The sequence below is a fragment of the Dipteris shenzhenensis genome, chromosome 7 (assembly GCF_047967505.1).
Source record: "Dipteris shenzhenensis isolate YYH24624 ecotype China chromosome 7, Dip_SZ_1.0, whole genome shotgun sequence".
NCBI lineage: Eukaryota > Viridiplantae > Streptophyta > Polypodiopsida > Gleicheniales > Dipteridaceae > Dipteris > Dipteris shenzhenensis.
The window spans coordinates 43647174-43665100 of record NC_141602.1 but is presented as its reverse complement, the minus strand read 5'-3'; the positions used below and the strand labels follow the sequence as shown (position 1 = coordinate 43665100).

The 17927-nt window shown below is 44.4% G+C and overlaps 1 protein-coding gene across 1 annotated transcript in view; it reads left to right on the top strand.

Annotated features, from left to right (window-relative positions):
* The first annotated feature begins 8541 nt into the window (after positions 1-8541).
* The window catches only part of LOC147900385 (uncharacterized), a 43716-nt gene continuing 34330 nt past the window's right edge, over positions 8542-17927 (top strand). The window contains exon 1 of the mRNA XM_087377442.1: positions 8542-8691. The gene's annotated coding sequence lies outside the window, so the exon portion shown is untranslated. The remainder of the gene's footprint in view (positions 8692-17927) is intronic.

Genomic DNA, 17927 nt, shown 5'->3' with positions numbered 1-17927 from the left:
CTGTGTTACATTCCCACAAAAAGGGCTCATCAAAAGTCTCTTCCACCCAACCACGATTCCGCGAGTGCCCTCGTACGTGAACTCCTCTTTGAGTTCCCTCTCTTTTCTTTCTTTTTGGAGCCTGAACCCAGTGCTTGCCACTTGGAGTCCAATTGGGTGCCACATGTCCACCATAAAGGACCTTAGAACCCTAGTTCCCTTTAGACCTTAATATCGCACTCCATAGATGCAAGCACTGTCGAGCCCCTTGGTTTCCCGCTTCACTAACCACACTAGATAATACCGGGATTACGCCTGATGTAACATTCCCTTCCCCTTAAGAATGGTTTACGTCCTCGAACACAAAATTGGAAAACCTCCTCTAGAGACTGCTTACCTTTTCCCATGTTGAACTCTCTTCAGATCTATCTTTCCACTTAACCAGACATTCTTTCCATATAGTATGTTGCGTTCTTTTTTCTTGTGTATCTAAAATTTTTTCTGGTTCATGTGGTAAAGATGCGGGTTCAATAAGTTCAACTAGGACTTCATTTCCAATGAGATTATCATCATCTCCTAATTTTCTTTTTAGCCTACTAATATGAAAAACTGGATGTACTCTACATCCCTCAGGTAAGGCTAATTTGTAAGCAAGTTCTCCAATTCTCTTAAGTATTGTGAATGGTCCACAATACCTAGGAGACAACTTCGGACATTTACCTGTTTTTAGAGATTCTGAAGATTCAGGTACCTTAAGGTAGACTTTCTCATTTACTTCAAACTCCAACTTTCTACGGTGGGGGTTTGCATAACTTCGTGCTCTATCTTGAGCTCTTCTTATGCTATCTTTAGCTAACTTAAGCATTTGATTCATATCCTCAAGAAAGTCTTTGGCCGCTTGAACCTTCTCTTTTTCAAGTCCCACTGTCATTGGGGCTCTAGGTTGAAATCCATACATCATCATGAATGGACTGAAATCTGTAGCTGAATGTTTGGAACTGTTATATGCAAATTCTAATATGGGCAAATACTGTTCCCAATTAGTTTGCCGTTTACTTACATATGTTCGAAGCATATCCTTAATGATTTGATTGACCCTTTCAGTTTGACCATCACTCTGTGGATGATCCGCGGTGCTCATATTCAATGAAGTTTCCAACCTCTTAAACACAGTCCTCCAAAAAAGGCTGTTAAATTTGCTATCCCGGTCACTCACAATACCGGCGGGTAGCCCATACAGTCTATAGATATGCTCCATAAATAGCCTAGCTAATTCTAGAGTTTTAACATCTTCACTGACAGGAATAAAATAAGCCATCTTGGTCAACCGATCCACAATTACCCACACAGAGTTGTGCCCCCTCTGTGTCCTAGATAGTCCCACAACGAAATCCATGGAGATGCTTTCCCATTTGCCAGATGGAATCTCCAATGGGTGTAGGAGACCTCCTACCTTAAGGCGTTCAACCTTATTGACCTGGCATTTTTGGCACTTCAATACATAATCTTGGACATCCTTATCTATTCCAGGCCAAAAGAATTGTCTTTTCAGAAGTACATATGTCTTCTGAATTCGCGGGTGTCCAACACTCGGACTATCATGACATTCAAAAAGGATTTGGTGCCTAATGTCATTATCATTCGGGACACATACTCTGCCCTTGTAGAGTAGGTAGCCATCTTCAATAGTATATTTTCTCCACTTGAGTCCTTTATCACCAACCTGTGGTGTGTCGCCATTTCCATGCGACTCCTCAGTGAAAGCCTCTCGATTAGTTGGATCCCTGTTTTTAATTGCTTTCCATATTTCAGAGAAGTGAGGATCAAATTCACATTTCCCTTTTAAGGACTCTAGGAAATCGTTCTGAAATTGAGTCTGGCTGGTCACCAAAAGCTATCTTATCTGGGTCGAAGCTTTGTGATGGCGCTCAAGCATAGAAAAGAACGGCAGTATTCTGAGCAATGAAAGCCAAGGCAAGTATTTTTAGCCAACGCAAGCCATCCGTGGGCACTCTCCACTACACTGAGCGCACCATATCCTTCAAATATGGATCCAAAGGAGCTATTCACCAAGCATCTCAACCCATGTACGATTACAGCCTGTATAATATGAATTGGGAAATCTCATTTCAAAACGATAGTGCAGATTTTGGGATTGATTATCAAATTAACGACAATCCATAAGAGCGTCCGTCCACCGAGAGAGAATTCATCGATGCCTGAGTGCATGAATCATCTTCCCAATATTCTGCCTTCCTTCTGGATTCGTTTGTCAATCTCATTCCATTCCGTCAGCTGCTCCGTGACTTATTACTTGGTAAGTTCTTCATCCTATCAGCGCAAACTATCATCCCTCCAGCGAGGCGTCACGACCGTCATGGCAGAACTTTCATTTCCTTGGAGTTGAACTTTCATTGGCTCTGATACCAGTGTTACATTCCCACAAAAAGGGCTCATCAAAAGTCTCTTCCATCCAACCACGATTCCCAGAGTGCCCTCGTACGTGAACTCCTCTTCGAGTTCCCTCTCTTTTCTTTCTTTTTGGAGCCTATCTCTAGAAATCTCCTCTGAACCCAGTGCTTGCCACTTGGAGTCCAATTGGGTGCCACATGTCCACCGTAAAGGACCTCAGAACCCTAGTTCCCTTTAGACCTTAATATCGCACTCCATATTGATGCAAGCATTGTCGAGCCCCTTGGTTTCCCGCTTCATTGTAACCACACTAGATAATACCGGGATTATGGCTGACGTAACAAACTGAGTGTCTGAAACTCCACTTTTGGGTTCAACAGTGCTATCTAAGTTTTTTCTGGCAGATATTCTGCCACAAGATGAACATGTTAATGCAAAAACAGCTTTGTTTGAATTACATTGTCATGCTTTGCATTTGTATTTAATTACAAGGAATGGGTAACCTCATTATCTTTGAAGGAAGTGTTTGCTACGCTGAATCACTCGGATATCAATTTTTGGGATGCTTTCTTTTTACGCAGTGAATCAGACAGTGAAAATATACTCTTGAATGTGTTTCTGGCTGCCATTTTCTTTCATGGGAAAACTGTTTTAAATAAAAACATGTCCACATTAAAGCCTTGCTTCCTTTGAATTCCACTCTCACGTTGTTGACGTCTCTTTGATTGTACTCACGTTGCTTCAATTATTTCATATCTAACACCTAGCTGCTTTGAAAGAAGAAGTTGTTGTCAGAGGTCGTGCTGCACTATTCTTGCGTGGGCATTTACGTGCTTACATTTTCAAAATTCCTTAAACAGTCACTTTTACACTCCATTCACTCGTAAGTGATGGTTGACTCATTACCTTTGGAAGACGTATTTGCTGTTATTGCAAATCTAATCACCACAATTACGCTTACAGCTAACTTCATGTATTAATAAGGTAGAATGATGAGCATTACTATTGTTGAATCTTACAGCTAACTTCATGTATTAATAAGGTAGCATTACTATTGTTGAATGAAGTGTGACTCGTATCAACATTTTGTAAATGGATGTTTTTGAGCACGTGAACAGATATGACACAGGCAGAAGCAAAGCCTTTCTTCACACAAACCCAAAATACAGAGACATCATTAAGCTAATTGTCCCTTTGATGGAAAATCTATCATATGCCGAGTTGTTAAATACGCTATGCATGTCCATAAGAAAGTCTACAATGATTCACCTATCCCCATGATATTTGCTTGCAAGAAATTTGCAAAAGCTGGATTGTAACGAAGTCAAACAAGAGCATGTGTCATTCTAATGTCAAAAATGGGTCATCCTCATTCTACTACTTCATGACTGCCTCAACCGTTTATCAGTAGAATTCAAACATGCATTTAAAATTCTATTGTTTGATGGTACTCTTGTGCATACATTCATGAGCATTGGGACAAGTACATATCCCAATCACAAAGCACTGCTGCTTGATGAGACAACACAACCACCATCCATCTTTCCGTTGTTTCCTTCGACTCGGAAAAGGAAGTGCAAATCATGGACATGGGAAGATGAACAGGAATTGTGCGTTTTTATGTTTCCAAAGCAATCTTCAGCCAAGGATATTGGCACATCCTTCGCATGTGTAGGGCAGCAGGCTGCAAACAGGTTCACAGTGGATGAGGTAGTGAAGAAGATTTATTGTATCCGAAAGCATCAATGCACTTTGAATGCATGCATTAATAATTGGCAGTCTTTAAATGAAGTTGTACAGTAGCAACAGCTAATAGACGTTGATATGCAAGCACATGCAAATCCCACTTCACCAAAGGAGATTACTACAGAAAACAAGTGGGAGAAATGGCGACTCTCTAAGAAGACTTAGCAAGAAGAAGTTCTTCGTACAAGAACAATAGATGCTTTTTACAAACCACATACCTCTGGACAAGCGGTATTGCCTAGCTTGTGCTAAGCAAATAGTTCCTAAAATTTCAACAAAGAACATGAGTCTCAATGAACCAATGCAATTCACTGCTACACTAAATGACATTGAGGCGCGTCTCATTTTGATTAGAATACCATTCTCTCAGATTCGGCAATTATCACATGATGGACAATTCGGAATGAGAGGTAGTGTTGTTAATGTGTTTGCGGATGTGCAAAAAGCCCAAACCGTTCAGCCAAGATTCATTGATGACATTGTGACAGTTATGGTGTCTCTTAAACGCAAGCTTGAATTCAATCATTGGTACATGTTTGGCCTCGTGCGGCCAACTCTTGCAATGACGGCTTTGAATGAGTTGATCAACACCCCGTTGTACATGGAAAGCAAAGTGCAAGTGAACACTTTGTGGACCAACCACATGGAAAGCCTTGGGTAGCAACTGTAGGCACAGATCAACCGGAAGACAATATGGAAGATGATGACATGGATGAGCAGGTACATACAGACACATTTGTCCACGGTATTTACATTACAGAGCAAGTAATCGACTTTGAGGACCATGTGGTAAATGTTGACCGTCAGAAGGGTTTTCACTAGTAAGCATTTTAAAGGACAAACACTCAGAGGAGCTTGCTTTTCTAACATTGTTTTTTGGGCACAAAAGAGAATACATCTTATCGTCTACAACAACATACCAGATGATAGCACAGTGGGAACTCATGAACAAGGATCGAAGGTTCGCACTATCAATCGAGAACTTATTTTTTAAAACAATGAAGATCATGGTAAAGAAAGTTGTTTCATCAACGTGGGCACAAATGTGAAAGGGACAGTTGAGAGGAAGAACCGTTAGAGCTGCAAATATGACAGTAGACATGGACATTGAGAAGTTGTTGCAATCAAACATTGGCTACAAAGATTTTATGTAAGAACATCAATCGATTACAAAAACCAACTTAAGAAAAATCGATTTGCAATGCTAATGCCATTGGGCGCACCAACCTTATTCGTGATGATATCAGCAGAGTAGTTGAGCGCCTATGGGAACTGGTCACTTGCTTGGGCAAAGTAGGATCCAGTCACAACGGCACAATACTATGTGCACAAATTCGAAGCTTTGAAGCAACTAATTTCAAAAGATCACACAATTATAGGACAAGTGGATGATTACTTCTTCGGATGAAATTCCAAAACAGAGGAAGCCAACATGATCACGGCTTGTTGTGGATCAAAGATGCTCCGGCCCTTTCAAAATCAACGCCAACAGAGATTGTTGATTTCATTGACAAATACATCATGACAAATATCGCACAACCAGAACTACAAGAAAATGACGTTCAAGTGCACAAGCATCGTAAAACATGTCGAAGGCCTAGAAAACGGTGCAGATTCGACTTTCCAAGACCACCAATGCGCAAAACAATGGTTCTATGGCCATTGCAGGACAAGGAGCAGCAAGAACTCAACACAAAAGATATGAAGCACATTATCAAAATGTTAGAAGGAACAAGGGTTGACAATATGGAGTACAACACATTCCTTAATCATTTAGACTTGACAGAAACACAATATATGGTTGCCTTAAGATCAAGGCTAACACAACCAACTGTGTTTTTGAAAAGACATCCAAAAGGCATATGTTTGAACAACCTCAACCCGAAACTATCAAAACTACGGGGAGCAAACACGAACATACAATTCATGCAACATTGCAAGACATTTGCCTGGCACAATTTGCGAGCCAATATACATTGATTGTAGGCAAAGCAAAGAAAAGGAAAAGACCAAAGATAATAAGATTCAACAACTACTCAAGAGAAAAAGGCCCCGAAAATCACCACAGAGAGCTTTGCATGTTATACCTACCATTCATTGTGAACGAGCACTCAATATACACCGACAAAGAAACATGGCAAGAAACATACACGCAGCGAATGAGCAAACAATAGAAATAAATAGAAGCCAATACCAAAAAACAATTCTTCCAATTGAAGAATGCGAGGGATCCAAAAGTGAATCTGCATCGTCGACAACTTCGTCTGATTCATGGCACGAGCACGACTGATATGACCTCAAGCTCGACATTGGTACAAACTCAAAACGAAAGAAATTCACTGCAACACCTATGCACAGAGTAGAACGAATACCAAATGAAGAATACCACAGGGTTTTCAGGAACTTGAATGACAAACAGTGACTCATAGTAGATGACATAATTCTAGGATAATTCTAAAGAAAAGAAAGGATCCAGCAACACCAATACATCTTTTCCTTTTTGAAAACAAAGGAACCGGCAAAACATACGTGCTACTCCTAATTGTATAAGCACTTCTCCGACATTACTCCCATAGAGACACAAACGACACAGCAAAGCAAAGAGCACTGCTTCTAGCATACGCTGGCAAAGCAGTAAGAAACATTGGAGGGAATATGATACACGCCGCCTTGCATTTGCCACTAAGAAATCTCACTAGTAGGCCACGCTGATATGCAAATGCGGGAAATAAAGCACAACCACGCAAAACCGTTTGGAGGTGTAGACGTCCTGTTGTACGGCGACCTATGCCAGGCTAGCCCAACTAGAGACAATTGGATCTTTAATGACAGACACAAGTACATCAATCTCAACTAACATCTGGAAAACACAAATCAAGTACTACGAGCTTGACAAACCATTGAGACAAAAAAACATTCAACACTCAGACATCATCAACAAAATAAGAGTCGGTAACCACACCGATCGAGACATCGAAACACTGAACAAGTTATACAACAAACATCCTCTGCAAAAGGAAAAGATTCCACACCTTTTCTACACAAACGCACTAAAAGACAAGCACAACGACAAAATCTTTAAAATACTACAAGGACAGCCTCACATAATACAAGCAAAAGACCATAGAAAGAATACATGCAAAAAAACAAAATACCAATAGACCCTAAATCCACATGAGGACTACACTATGAATTGAAATTTAAATTGGAATGATTATTGAAATTTGTACAGGAAACTTGGACATTAGCGATGGCCTTGTTAATGGCGCGGATGGGTTGTTCATGGGATCAAACACAAGCCAAACACAAAGAGTCATATGGATAAAATTTGAAAATGAGAATGTTGGAACACTCAGTACAAAAACAAAGCACTGTATGAGAAAGGCACATCGACAAAATGGACTCCCATACTTCCGATACAGAGGGAATTTCAAATAGGGAAAAACCAGCTCAATACGATGATAAGAACACAATTCCCGATTCAGCCAGCGTTCGCCCGAACTATTCATCAATCATAAGGGCTCACAATGGACTCACTACCCTTCGACCCAACTAATGTAAAAACACATGGCCTGGTGTAGATAGTGCTATCAAGAGTACGTGCACCATAAAACCTCTACTTGCTCAACAAATTAGAAGCAAAACACATAAGTTGACAAGAAAGTACTACAAGAAATATAGAGACTACAACACACATGTGCATGGCCTCTACATCAAAAAAACATACATACAACAGATATAAAGGGAATAACAATCCAATCACTCAATACTTAACCATTGCACATGCAAAAGACATACTCGCAACAAGAAGCATAAAAGCAACATACATCATATGCTTCCAAGAAACAAGAATGACAGACAAAAAAAAACTACGCATTCTAGGATTCAACGGAATAACAAGAGAAGATGGGCTCGGGATTGCAACATATTGCAAACAGGAAATAAACATTCAAGAAGTGCATTACGAAAACATAAACGATGCCCAATCATTGCTCACTACCATTGTAACAAACAATAAAGTAAGATTGTCAACATATATAAGGCGCCAAGAACAAGAACAGAGAATTTAATAAAAAACTGCTAACGAAAATAGAAAAAAACACAATAACATACATAGTGAGTGACTTTAACATCAACTACAAAGTCAACACAAAACAAAGAACACAATTGCAAAAATTCATGAAGTGAAACAGATGATTACAGACCCAATAACTATATATGGATCAACATTGGATCACATTTGAACAAACTCCTCCTCCCAAACAACAAACATTGCTTACTCGTGAGACCATTCCATTACATCCGCTACAACTTCAACATCACGAGGGCAGGCCCCTTGAATGAAATTCATCTTGTTCCCTATGTTGAGAGAGAGCCATTCTAAATATAGGAACTATAAAAAAAAACATTTGCGTATAATTATGTAGCATGGTATTGCCACCTTTGATTTGTGGATGTTCAACTTATACAAAATGCTTCGGATCGCTTGATGTTGCTTTCGCAGTGCACATCGGTTGCTCCCCCGTTCGGTTTCTTTGATTTCGGCGTTTTCAGGTAGGATCCACCCACTCGATGGTCTATCTGCTCTTAAATTGTATGCAACTTCTCGCTGCCGCAAAAATACATTGCCCTTGCTAGGAACTTTCAATCTACAATAGATGTTTGCTATAATTCAACGCAAAAATGTAGTATTTCCTTGTTGCATGCTGCCGCTGTCATCTAAAGAGAGCGGTGTTACGTGGCTTCGCAGTACCCTGTGCCGGCGGCGATTCCTAGCTTAGAGCCACTTATTCAGTTTCTTGTACATTGATGAGCTCGAGTTGTTGGTGACCCTAAATAATACGGTTGCTGTTCCTTTTCCACAAGACTTTGGTGCTGTTTCTACTCTATTCTGATGATTCGGAACTCGTCCTATCATTTCGAAGGGCCCTATATTAGGCTTTTTGTGATACTATCTATTACCCTTCACAACACTATGGACAATGATTTTATTTGGAGATTACTAGTTAACTTTTTAACTAACGAGGATGGAGATTATCTCAGCGGCTTTTTGTGATACTACGTTATGGTCTACTGTCCTGAAACAATACTGCACCAACAACTTAGCACTAGCATTCGTAATACTGATGGAAATGACGTTTTTTTTTTGCGGATGCAAAGCGTCAGAAAATCATCGGTATTAGTGTCGGTAAATGTGCGTTGATATTAGTGTCGATATATACTGACACTAGTAAGTGTCGATATATATTGGCACCGGTGAAGCATCAGTATATACCGACACCATACAGAAGAATAAAAAAAATTTTATGGGGCAGTATAGGGCTTGTTTCAGCCCCATTCTATGACACTATTGTATGTATTTTATTGGAACATGCCATCCAATGTAGGAACGTGCAAAACTCAAATCATGATGTCTTATTACAAAATTTCCCTTTTGAAGAGGGTAGTACAAAATTTGACGAGATACAAAATGGCACAATTACCGAAGGTATGCTAAATATAAAATGGCAAAACTACTACTAATCCTCATCCGAACTACTGGACTGGTCCCCAACAATGGATGTAATAGACAAAATGCCAAAGGTTATAGAGATGCAGTATGTAGATCAATAAGAAGATCTTGGAGCACACTGTGCAGGGTATAGCTGGTTAACTACAAATGGTTTACAGGAATAATTTGGAGCATGGGAGCTGATGTAACCTCATGTTTCAATTGCTTGAAACATGCATCAAACTTATCCGTCCACATGGTGGGCTGTACTTATTGTAATATCGTTTTTTCACCCCTTCAGAAAAATCTAATGCGGTAATGCTAACTTAGCATGATTCCAGATCAAGGTCTTGAAGAAATTGACAAATCCAAGAAAGGATTTGACCTCAATAATCATTCTTAAAATGGGCCACGCACATACCTTTGTGACTTTCTCAAAGTCAATACTTATACCATTTCCAGAAATGACATATCCAAGGTAGGTGAGTTTCTGTTTATAGATATACCGAGCAATGGGTAGTCCGTCTGTACATTGCTCTTCCACCATTGAATGGAACTCTTTTGCTGTTTTCGGGATAGTAAACATATTTTCTTCATTATGACATATGAGGAATGCTTTGTATGTGTGTCTATATGAACAGGCGAAACACTATTATTAAAAGCTTTTGTACACATTAGAAAGCTTCATACTACCCGATTGCAAATAATGAAATGTTTTCAAAGAAGTATATAAATATTGCTCATGTTGAACACATGAATTCAGATCAATATGTGATGCACGGGAGGGCAGTGCTGACTGCTGAGTTTTGAGCTCTTTGTGAGCAATTGTTGGTCGATGAGTCCTTTGTGGACATAGGTAGCTGTGTGCTCTTTGTGAGTGTAGCTTTAGTGTTCTTTTTGAGCATGAGGTTTTGGTCTGATCTCCCATTTCGGCTGAGGGAGGGTTTGTTAGGTATTCATCCTCATGGGTGATTAATGTTAGAGAGGGATCTTCTTATTGCAGTCTCATTGGTCGTGATGAGTGTTATATGGTATTGTGATTGGTCCAATATCGAGTCCACGTGAGTTTATGCATGGATGACTACGTGGCTTCATTGCATGAGTTAGGCTATGTAGTAGGAGATGGAGTAGAATTGCCTCCATTCCAGCAAGCTCCAGAAGGTGGTTTTGAGAGTTGACTCCTGCGAAAACAGTGAGGGAGCTTGGCTCTTGGTGTCTGCACGCAGGAACAAGCACGTGAGGCGGCAATTCACTGGCGGTGTTGGTAATCAAAACAGTCTTCAGCAGGTTGATCAAGTTTGTAAGTTGTAGCTGTGTGGTATGAGCCTGTGTGGCGAGCCTTTGTGGCCTTCTATAATCATTGTAAAGAGCAACAAGCCCTGTAGGGATGAGCTCAGTGTTTGACAGTAGTTTGAACTGTTTTCTATGAGAGTAATTGAGTCATTTGATAGCACGGTTTCTCTCTAGTTCATGAGTTTGTGATTTCAATTTCTGAATTAAACCATTTGTTTAAGTTCATTGCATGCATCAATTAGTTTGAGGCACTAAGCCATCAAGTCTGCCAGAGGGCCAGATTTGTGATGGAGTGCAGGGCTGCCACATGGGCCGCATCAAGGCTGCCATGGCAATAATAGGCTGCTGTTGGAGGGCAGCATTAGCCCAGCGCCCACAGATGGGGCAGGTACAAGGGCTGCAGACAGCCAGAGGAGCATCAACAGATGTCTGCGCAGGGACAGGGCAAACTGTGGGCTGGAACAGTCCCAGCCATGTGGCCATACTGTTAGAAATGGACCAACAGAGGGTACGCACAGCAGAAGACTGATAGAATAGCCCAGGAGCTCACACAGTGTGTGTGGGGTGTGGAATCACAAACTTTTTTAACTTAGGTGCATCAAATAGATGTGCAGACTCATCAATAGACAATAATCCAGCCAGATATAGAAGCTACCAAAACAATATATTTCCGTCCAAAACTATGGACACAACAAAAGAGAGATAGATCCAAAGTCCCACCAGAGCGTGATCCTTCATCTTACCACAAGGTACTTCTACTATTTGCCGGATATCTCTCGACTCGATCCCGCGTGCTCCACCTCGAGCTTATGTGGACTCTCTGTCCTGAATGATACTCTCCACCTTACTGCCTGTGTATCAGCCTAGGTGGGCTCTCTGTCCTGAATGATACTCTCCACCTTACTGCCTGTGTATCAGCCTAGGTGGGCAGCACCTTGCTGAGCTAGGTCTGCAGCTCTCCAGCCTCGGTGTCCTCCTGGATGTAGGCTCATAGGTTGCTGGTCTGCTGCTCCTTCTGCTCCCTGAAGTGCTGCTCCTGAGAATGTGTTACGGAGCCCCAAAGGGTCCCTTTATATAGGGCACAAAGCCCCTTTGAACCAACTGACCAGCCAGCCCTAAATGGGCCGACTGGTTGGTCTGCTAGGTTGGCTGGCCAACGGACCTGGTTGGCTCAGCCCAACCAGCCCTACAAGGGCTCTCCTTGTTGGCCCATCTGTACCTGCCTGGCCATGTGGCACTGCGCCACTGGCCCAGGCCATATGCGCCCTATTGCGGGCCTTACTGCTGGCTCCAGCCTGCCCAATTTGCAGCGCCATGGTTGCGCCTCTGTACAGCCTGCTTCCAGGGTCTGATGCAGGCCCCATCCCTGCCCATAGCCCTTGCCTTGCTGCCGTACTGCAGATGTGCCTGCTCGCCTCTGTCCGCCTTTGTCTGGAGCTCCAAACAGCCCCGAAGCAGCCCAGAACTGCTGCGACCTGTCTGCTCCAGCCATGTGTCTACCTCGTACAGGATTACTCCACCAGAGGCTCCACTCTTGGCCAAGTAAGTCCATGAATATGCTGCCCACATGGCAGTCTGTTTGCTTCCCATGTGGCAGCCACTCTATCTCTCTTTTCTTTGCAGTGAGGTGTTGCCCATGTGGCAAACCCCTCTCTTTTCTTTCTCCTCATATGGGGGCTTACAGATGGGGAGGTGACCTTTCCAACACATACATGTGGCCTTGGGGCTGGTGCGGGACCAACAGAGAAGCAGCCTGTACATAGGCCTGGCCCCAGGTCAGCAGGACAGCAGGATCAGTCGGGTGTCTGCAAGGTCCTGAACAACAGGTCAAAACAGGTGCAGCCTGCAGGACTGTATGGCTGCCACGGTGTAGCCAGACGGGCCATTTGGAGAAGAAGCAGGTTGACAAACTAGTTGGGCCAATCTGCAGATTGGTCGGCCACTTTGCTGACTGGGTCTGCTGATGCAAGGGGTCTCCAAGGGTGTTCTTCTGATGCTTCGGTTTGGGCTGCACATGTAGCAGCAGGGAGGCCCAGAGACAATACAATAGTGCCTACACTATTAGCTGACTACCAGGGCAGCAGAGAGGCCAGGAATCAAGCAGTACAGTGTGCAGATCACCTACAGGGTGAAAAGTTGTACATTGAAGACTTAAGGTTTATAGTTGGTGGAGCACTCAGCCTGCAGGCCTTCATCAGGAAGAGAAGCAACAAGAAGTGTCCAGAAGCACATCACTATGCGACCCACTGAAGCTCTAGGAGAAAGAAAGAAAGAAAGAAAGATTATTAAAAGTCTTCGGAACATCAAAAGGTCTATGAGACTAAAAGAAACCTAATACAATGATCTAAGGAGTGGAGCCGCTAAATGGGCATCAAAACCCATGATGAGTACAAAAAGAAAAGTCCATAAGCATGATCATAACGTCACCAATACATAAGAAGAAAAGCTTTCTAAGGGCAAGGAATCAATTCTGAGAAGGGCATCGCTGTGCAAGGCTGCTGTGGTGGAGCAGTGGTGGCTGTCGGCTTGCGTGGCCCGTTGTGGTCTCCGAGCTATAGCCCTACGGCGAACAAGCGCCACTGTCACCCGTGTGGGTCGTGTCTCCCGTCTAGTAAGCATGGAGGGAAGGTCCCCTAATATGATCTCTGAATCAGTCCGCTGGCGAGTTTGTCATATTTGGGTCCCTGCGTTCGTTGTCTTTGTAAGTCCTACTAGTCGTGCTATCTGGCTGGAAAACCTCAGTAATCATGCTCCGAGAGGAGTCTAGCTGTGTTACCTGATCTCGTTTACGTGTCTAGAGCAATGACTCTTTGTGTCAAATGGCCTCAGTCTGCCGGCAAGTTTGGCGTATCTTTGGCTTAGGTCCTCGCGTTCGTCGTCTTTGTAAGTCCTACTGGTGGTGCTATCTGGCTGGAAAACCTCAGTAATCATGCTCTGAGAGGAGTCTAGCTGTGTTACCTAATCTCGCCTACGTGTCCAAAGCAATGGATCTTTGTGTCGGATGGCCTCATGAATGAAGGCTACCAAGTATCTCTGATCTGGGTAAGAGGAGAGCCTGGATTGGGCTCCGAATCATCTCTGAAGAGGCAGTGATAGCGACCTCGGATCTCATAGTACACGGGGCATGTGAAGGCGAAGTGCTCCTCTGACTCAATCTCCCGGTGATCGCATAGAATGCAGATGCGAGCCTCTTTGGGTATGCCCTCCACCCGACCACTCTCAACATGGAGGCGATTTGATGAAACGTGGAAATGTCCTATCGATTTCTTCAAGGAATGGGGGAGGTGGGTCTGTGTGTATCTTTTCAGATCAATGCTCTCTGCCGAAATCCGTAGGCAGCGGTCTCTATAGAAGCTGAGCTTGATAGGGAGCTCCCGAGTTCCTACCGATTCCTAGTAGGAGATCCTCTCGGATGGTGGTTCACCTCATGATATGTAAGCGAGTGGAGGGGGCCTCGACACTATACTAGAAGGGAGATAACCTGTCTATGTGGAGTCCCAAGCTATCAAACCATCTGCATATGCGTGCACACCAACACCTTTGATCGCCCTCTGCTGCTAGTGCCATCGATGAGGACAAGGCCAACTAGAGATACGTGAGAGCACACAGGCTGACATAGATTGAAGGTGCTAGGAGGTATTTGATTTGGGTAGGGGTCCACATCTAGGCAGCACCTTGGCTGCTAGATGGATCACTGGGCACACCCGTTTGTATCAAGTTTTGTCCATTTGTTTGGAGCAATCTATAATACATGATCTACTATTCTACTCTACTATTGCACTGTGCAAGGGTCTAAGTCTAAGTCTATCTTTCTATATTCACATGTGTACACATTAAGGAAAGGAGTGAGATCTGAATCAGAATGGTGTGATTTCCGTGCAAATGTTTCACAATCTTTCATTGCTGGGTAGTGTTGGCTGTAGCAAGCAACCTCCACGTCCATTTTCTAAAGATTCCGTGGGTCTTTAGAACTGCTTATGCTTGGGCACTGATGACGACATTAGCGTTGCTGAGGAAGACTCACAAGTGTTGGAATTCTCGAAGGTGAGAACCTTCAGAAGCAGATCTCAGTTCAAGCTTGTAGAAATCGTCTTATACGTTTGAAGACAAGAGAAAGAAAGAAAGAAAGAAAGAAAGAAATTTTATTAGAGTCTTCGGAAGACCGATGGGTCAATGAGATTGAAAGAAAACCTGATACAAATCATAGTAAGGGTGGAGCTACTGAAACGAGCATCATCACCCGTGCTGAATCCTAAGTCTGATCATACATAATCAAATACATCTGGATGTAACAATGAAAAGAAAAGGACTGGAGCGGAGCGGAATCCTCCGTATGTCATGTCGCCCTGGTTGGTGCATAGTCGGTGATGGGACGTTGGCGCCCATCAAGGGGTGCCGTGCATCTCGGTCTCTTGGACGAGGCTCGACGCAAGACCAGAGCCACCGTGACTCCCGTGGGACGTATCGCGGGTCTAAACAATGGTCGGGGACCCCCATGGTGGTGGTCACAAAGGTGTTTGTCTCCTCCATGGGCGTCGTAGTGGTGCTGGTGCTGTCTCGCGTGATCCCTTGTATCCGGATGTCGAGGGCTAATCTGCTGCTGCTCCTGTATGGCGGCTGAAACGGTTGCTTTTGCGGGCTCCCGTTTTGCCACATCCACCCATCTAGTCGTCTCTGCTATAGCCGAATGTATTGTGGCTATCTGTGCCTCCATCTCTGTGAGTGGGGTCCCTCCAGGCACTGCTTTGAGGGTCCCGAGCTCCTTTCGAAGCTGTGTGACGTCGTGTCTGAGTCCCTGGATAAGGGTGCCCTACTCGTGTATAATGCGGGCCTGCTCCTGGGTGTAATGTGTCAGCTCTGCCTGACGGGCCCGGATGCTGTGTATCTCAGCCAATAGGGAGTCCCAAGCATCTGGTGGGGGCCTAAGATGTCCTGTTCCATGTGGGAACTGAATCTCGAGAGGGGTTGGAATGAAGGTGGGCTGCTGAGGTTGTACTGAGGGTGGGGACAGCATGATCTGGGCGGGGGAGTGGTATGTAGGAGTAGTGAGGCCGGACGAGGTGATGAAGGGTGGCTGACTGAGAGGTAGAGGTGATACGAGGGGAAAGTACTGTGGAGTCGTGGCCGGTGGGGCCAATGGTGAGCTACTGGAGAGGAGACCTGTGATGATGATGCAGGAGAGGGGGAGGAGAGAGGTGGCGTAGATGATGAGGCAGATGATGGTGGTGAAATACTGGTGGTAACCATAGAGGTCGAGGATGTGGTGAGCGGCATGGGCTTTGGGTGGGCCCCTTTCTTCTGGGTCGCGGTGCTGTCCACTGTCAAACCGCCCCGGTTGCTGCATTAAATGAAGTCCTCCAGATTGAGTTGTTTTTGTGTTTTCGCCTTGTCACCGTTCCTCTTCCCCATCTCCTCGCGTATGCAAGTTTGGATCGAAGGGTCTCCCGCCTAGTCTCCTGTCCTCATCCCCCTGTTCCCTTCATTATGGGGGAGGTAGCAGCGGGCAAAGAAGGGATTGCAGGAGGTCGGAGTTGTTGAAGAAGAAGAAGAAGAAGAAACAGGAGGAGGAGGAGGAGGAGGAGGAGGAGGAGGAGGAGGAGGAGAAAGAAGAAAGAAGAAAGAAAGAAAAAGTCGGAGCTGCGAGCGGGGTTTTTTTTTTTTTTTTTAAAGCAAGGGGGGGTGGGGGGGGCTGAGCAGGGGGTAGCAGAGGGGTAGCTAGGGGGTAGCAGCGAGGGGGTGGGGGGGGTAGCAGAGGGGGTAGCGGGGGGTAGCGGAGGGGGTAGCGGAGGGGTGGGGGGGTAGTGGGGGTAGTGCGGGGGTAGCGAGGGGCTGAGCGGGGGGTAGCGTAGGGGGTAGCGAGGGGCTGAGCGAAGGGTAGCGGGGGGTAGCGGAGGGGGTAGCAGAGGGGTAGCGTGTTGGAATCCGAGTCCTAGTGTGTGTGGTCCTAGTGGTCCTAGAGTCCTAGGAGTGTCCTACAGTTGTGTGTGTGAAGAGTCTTGAGGCCACTTGTGCCACCTCATGTGATAGGTGTGATTCCTCCCCTAGATTATAGGATCTAGATTCTCGTGTGTGACCTCATCTATGAGGTATCAGTGTGGAAAGATAAGGCTTGCCAAGCCTATAAAAGAGGCAATGTACTTGCTGTGATATACTATCTATCTATCTATCAACATCAGTTCGTGCCTCAGCTCTTGTCTCCAATCATGTGTCTCTCACCCTCTCCCCATTTTCAACATAGCGTAGGGGGTAGCAGGGGTAGCGGGGGGGTGGCGAGGGGCTGAGCGGGGGTAGCGGGGCAGAATCACAAGTGCAGATATATATATATGTATGTATGTATGTATGTATGTATGTATGTATGTATGTATATGTACATGTATATACATATGTATATGTATATGTACATGTATATACATATGTATGTATATGTACATGTATGTACATATGTGTAAGGGCCCACAGTGTCTGGACTTATTCTCCAAGTCGTGGCACCTTACGTCGGACCCGTTGCCGAGTCCCAACCTCCCTTAATGTCTTGGTTCTGATACCACAATCCCCTTATGCGCAACGTTAGCCAAACACGACCGCGCAACGCCCTGATCAACCCACGTTTTCTTCTTGGTTGGCGGCCTTTACGTGGGTAGGCACGCTTGACCCCTTCGGGCTGACCTCGAGTTCCGGCTCGGTACCCAACAGTTCACGGTTTATACAATGGTATGGAGAACAAACATGGCCCTCACCATTCCCCACTCACTTTCACGTGCACTCAACCCGTTCCACGTTTTGCTTTCCCGTGCGTGCGCTTCAACGTGCACCACAAGGTCATAACCCACAAGATGGCATGATGACGTTACTTGCAAGACGGTACTAAATGGAGTGCCAAACGGTCGCTAAAACGCGCTTGATTGCAATGAAAAGTATATACAAGCAAGAGGGAGCATAAATGGCCGCTGACGTTTTCCTCATCGAAATCAACCTCGCATGAGAGAGCACTATCCTCCATATAATA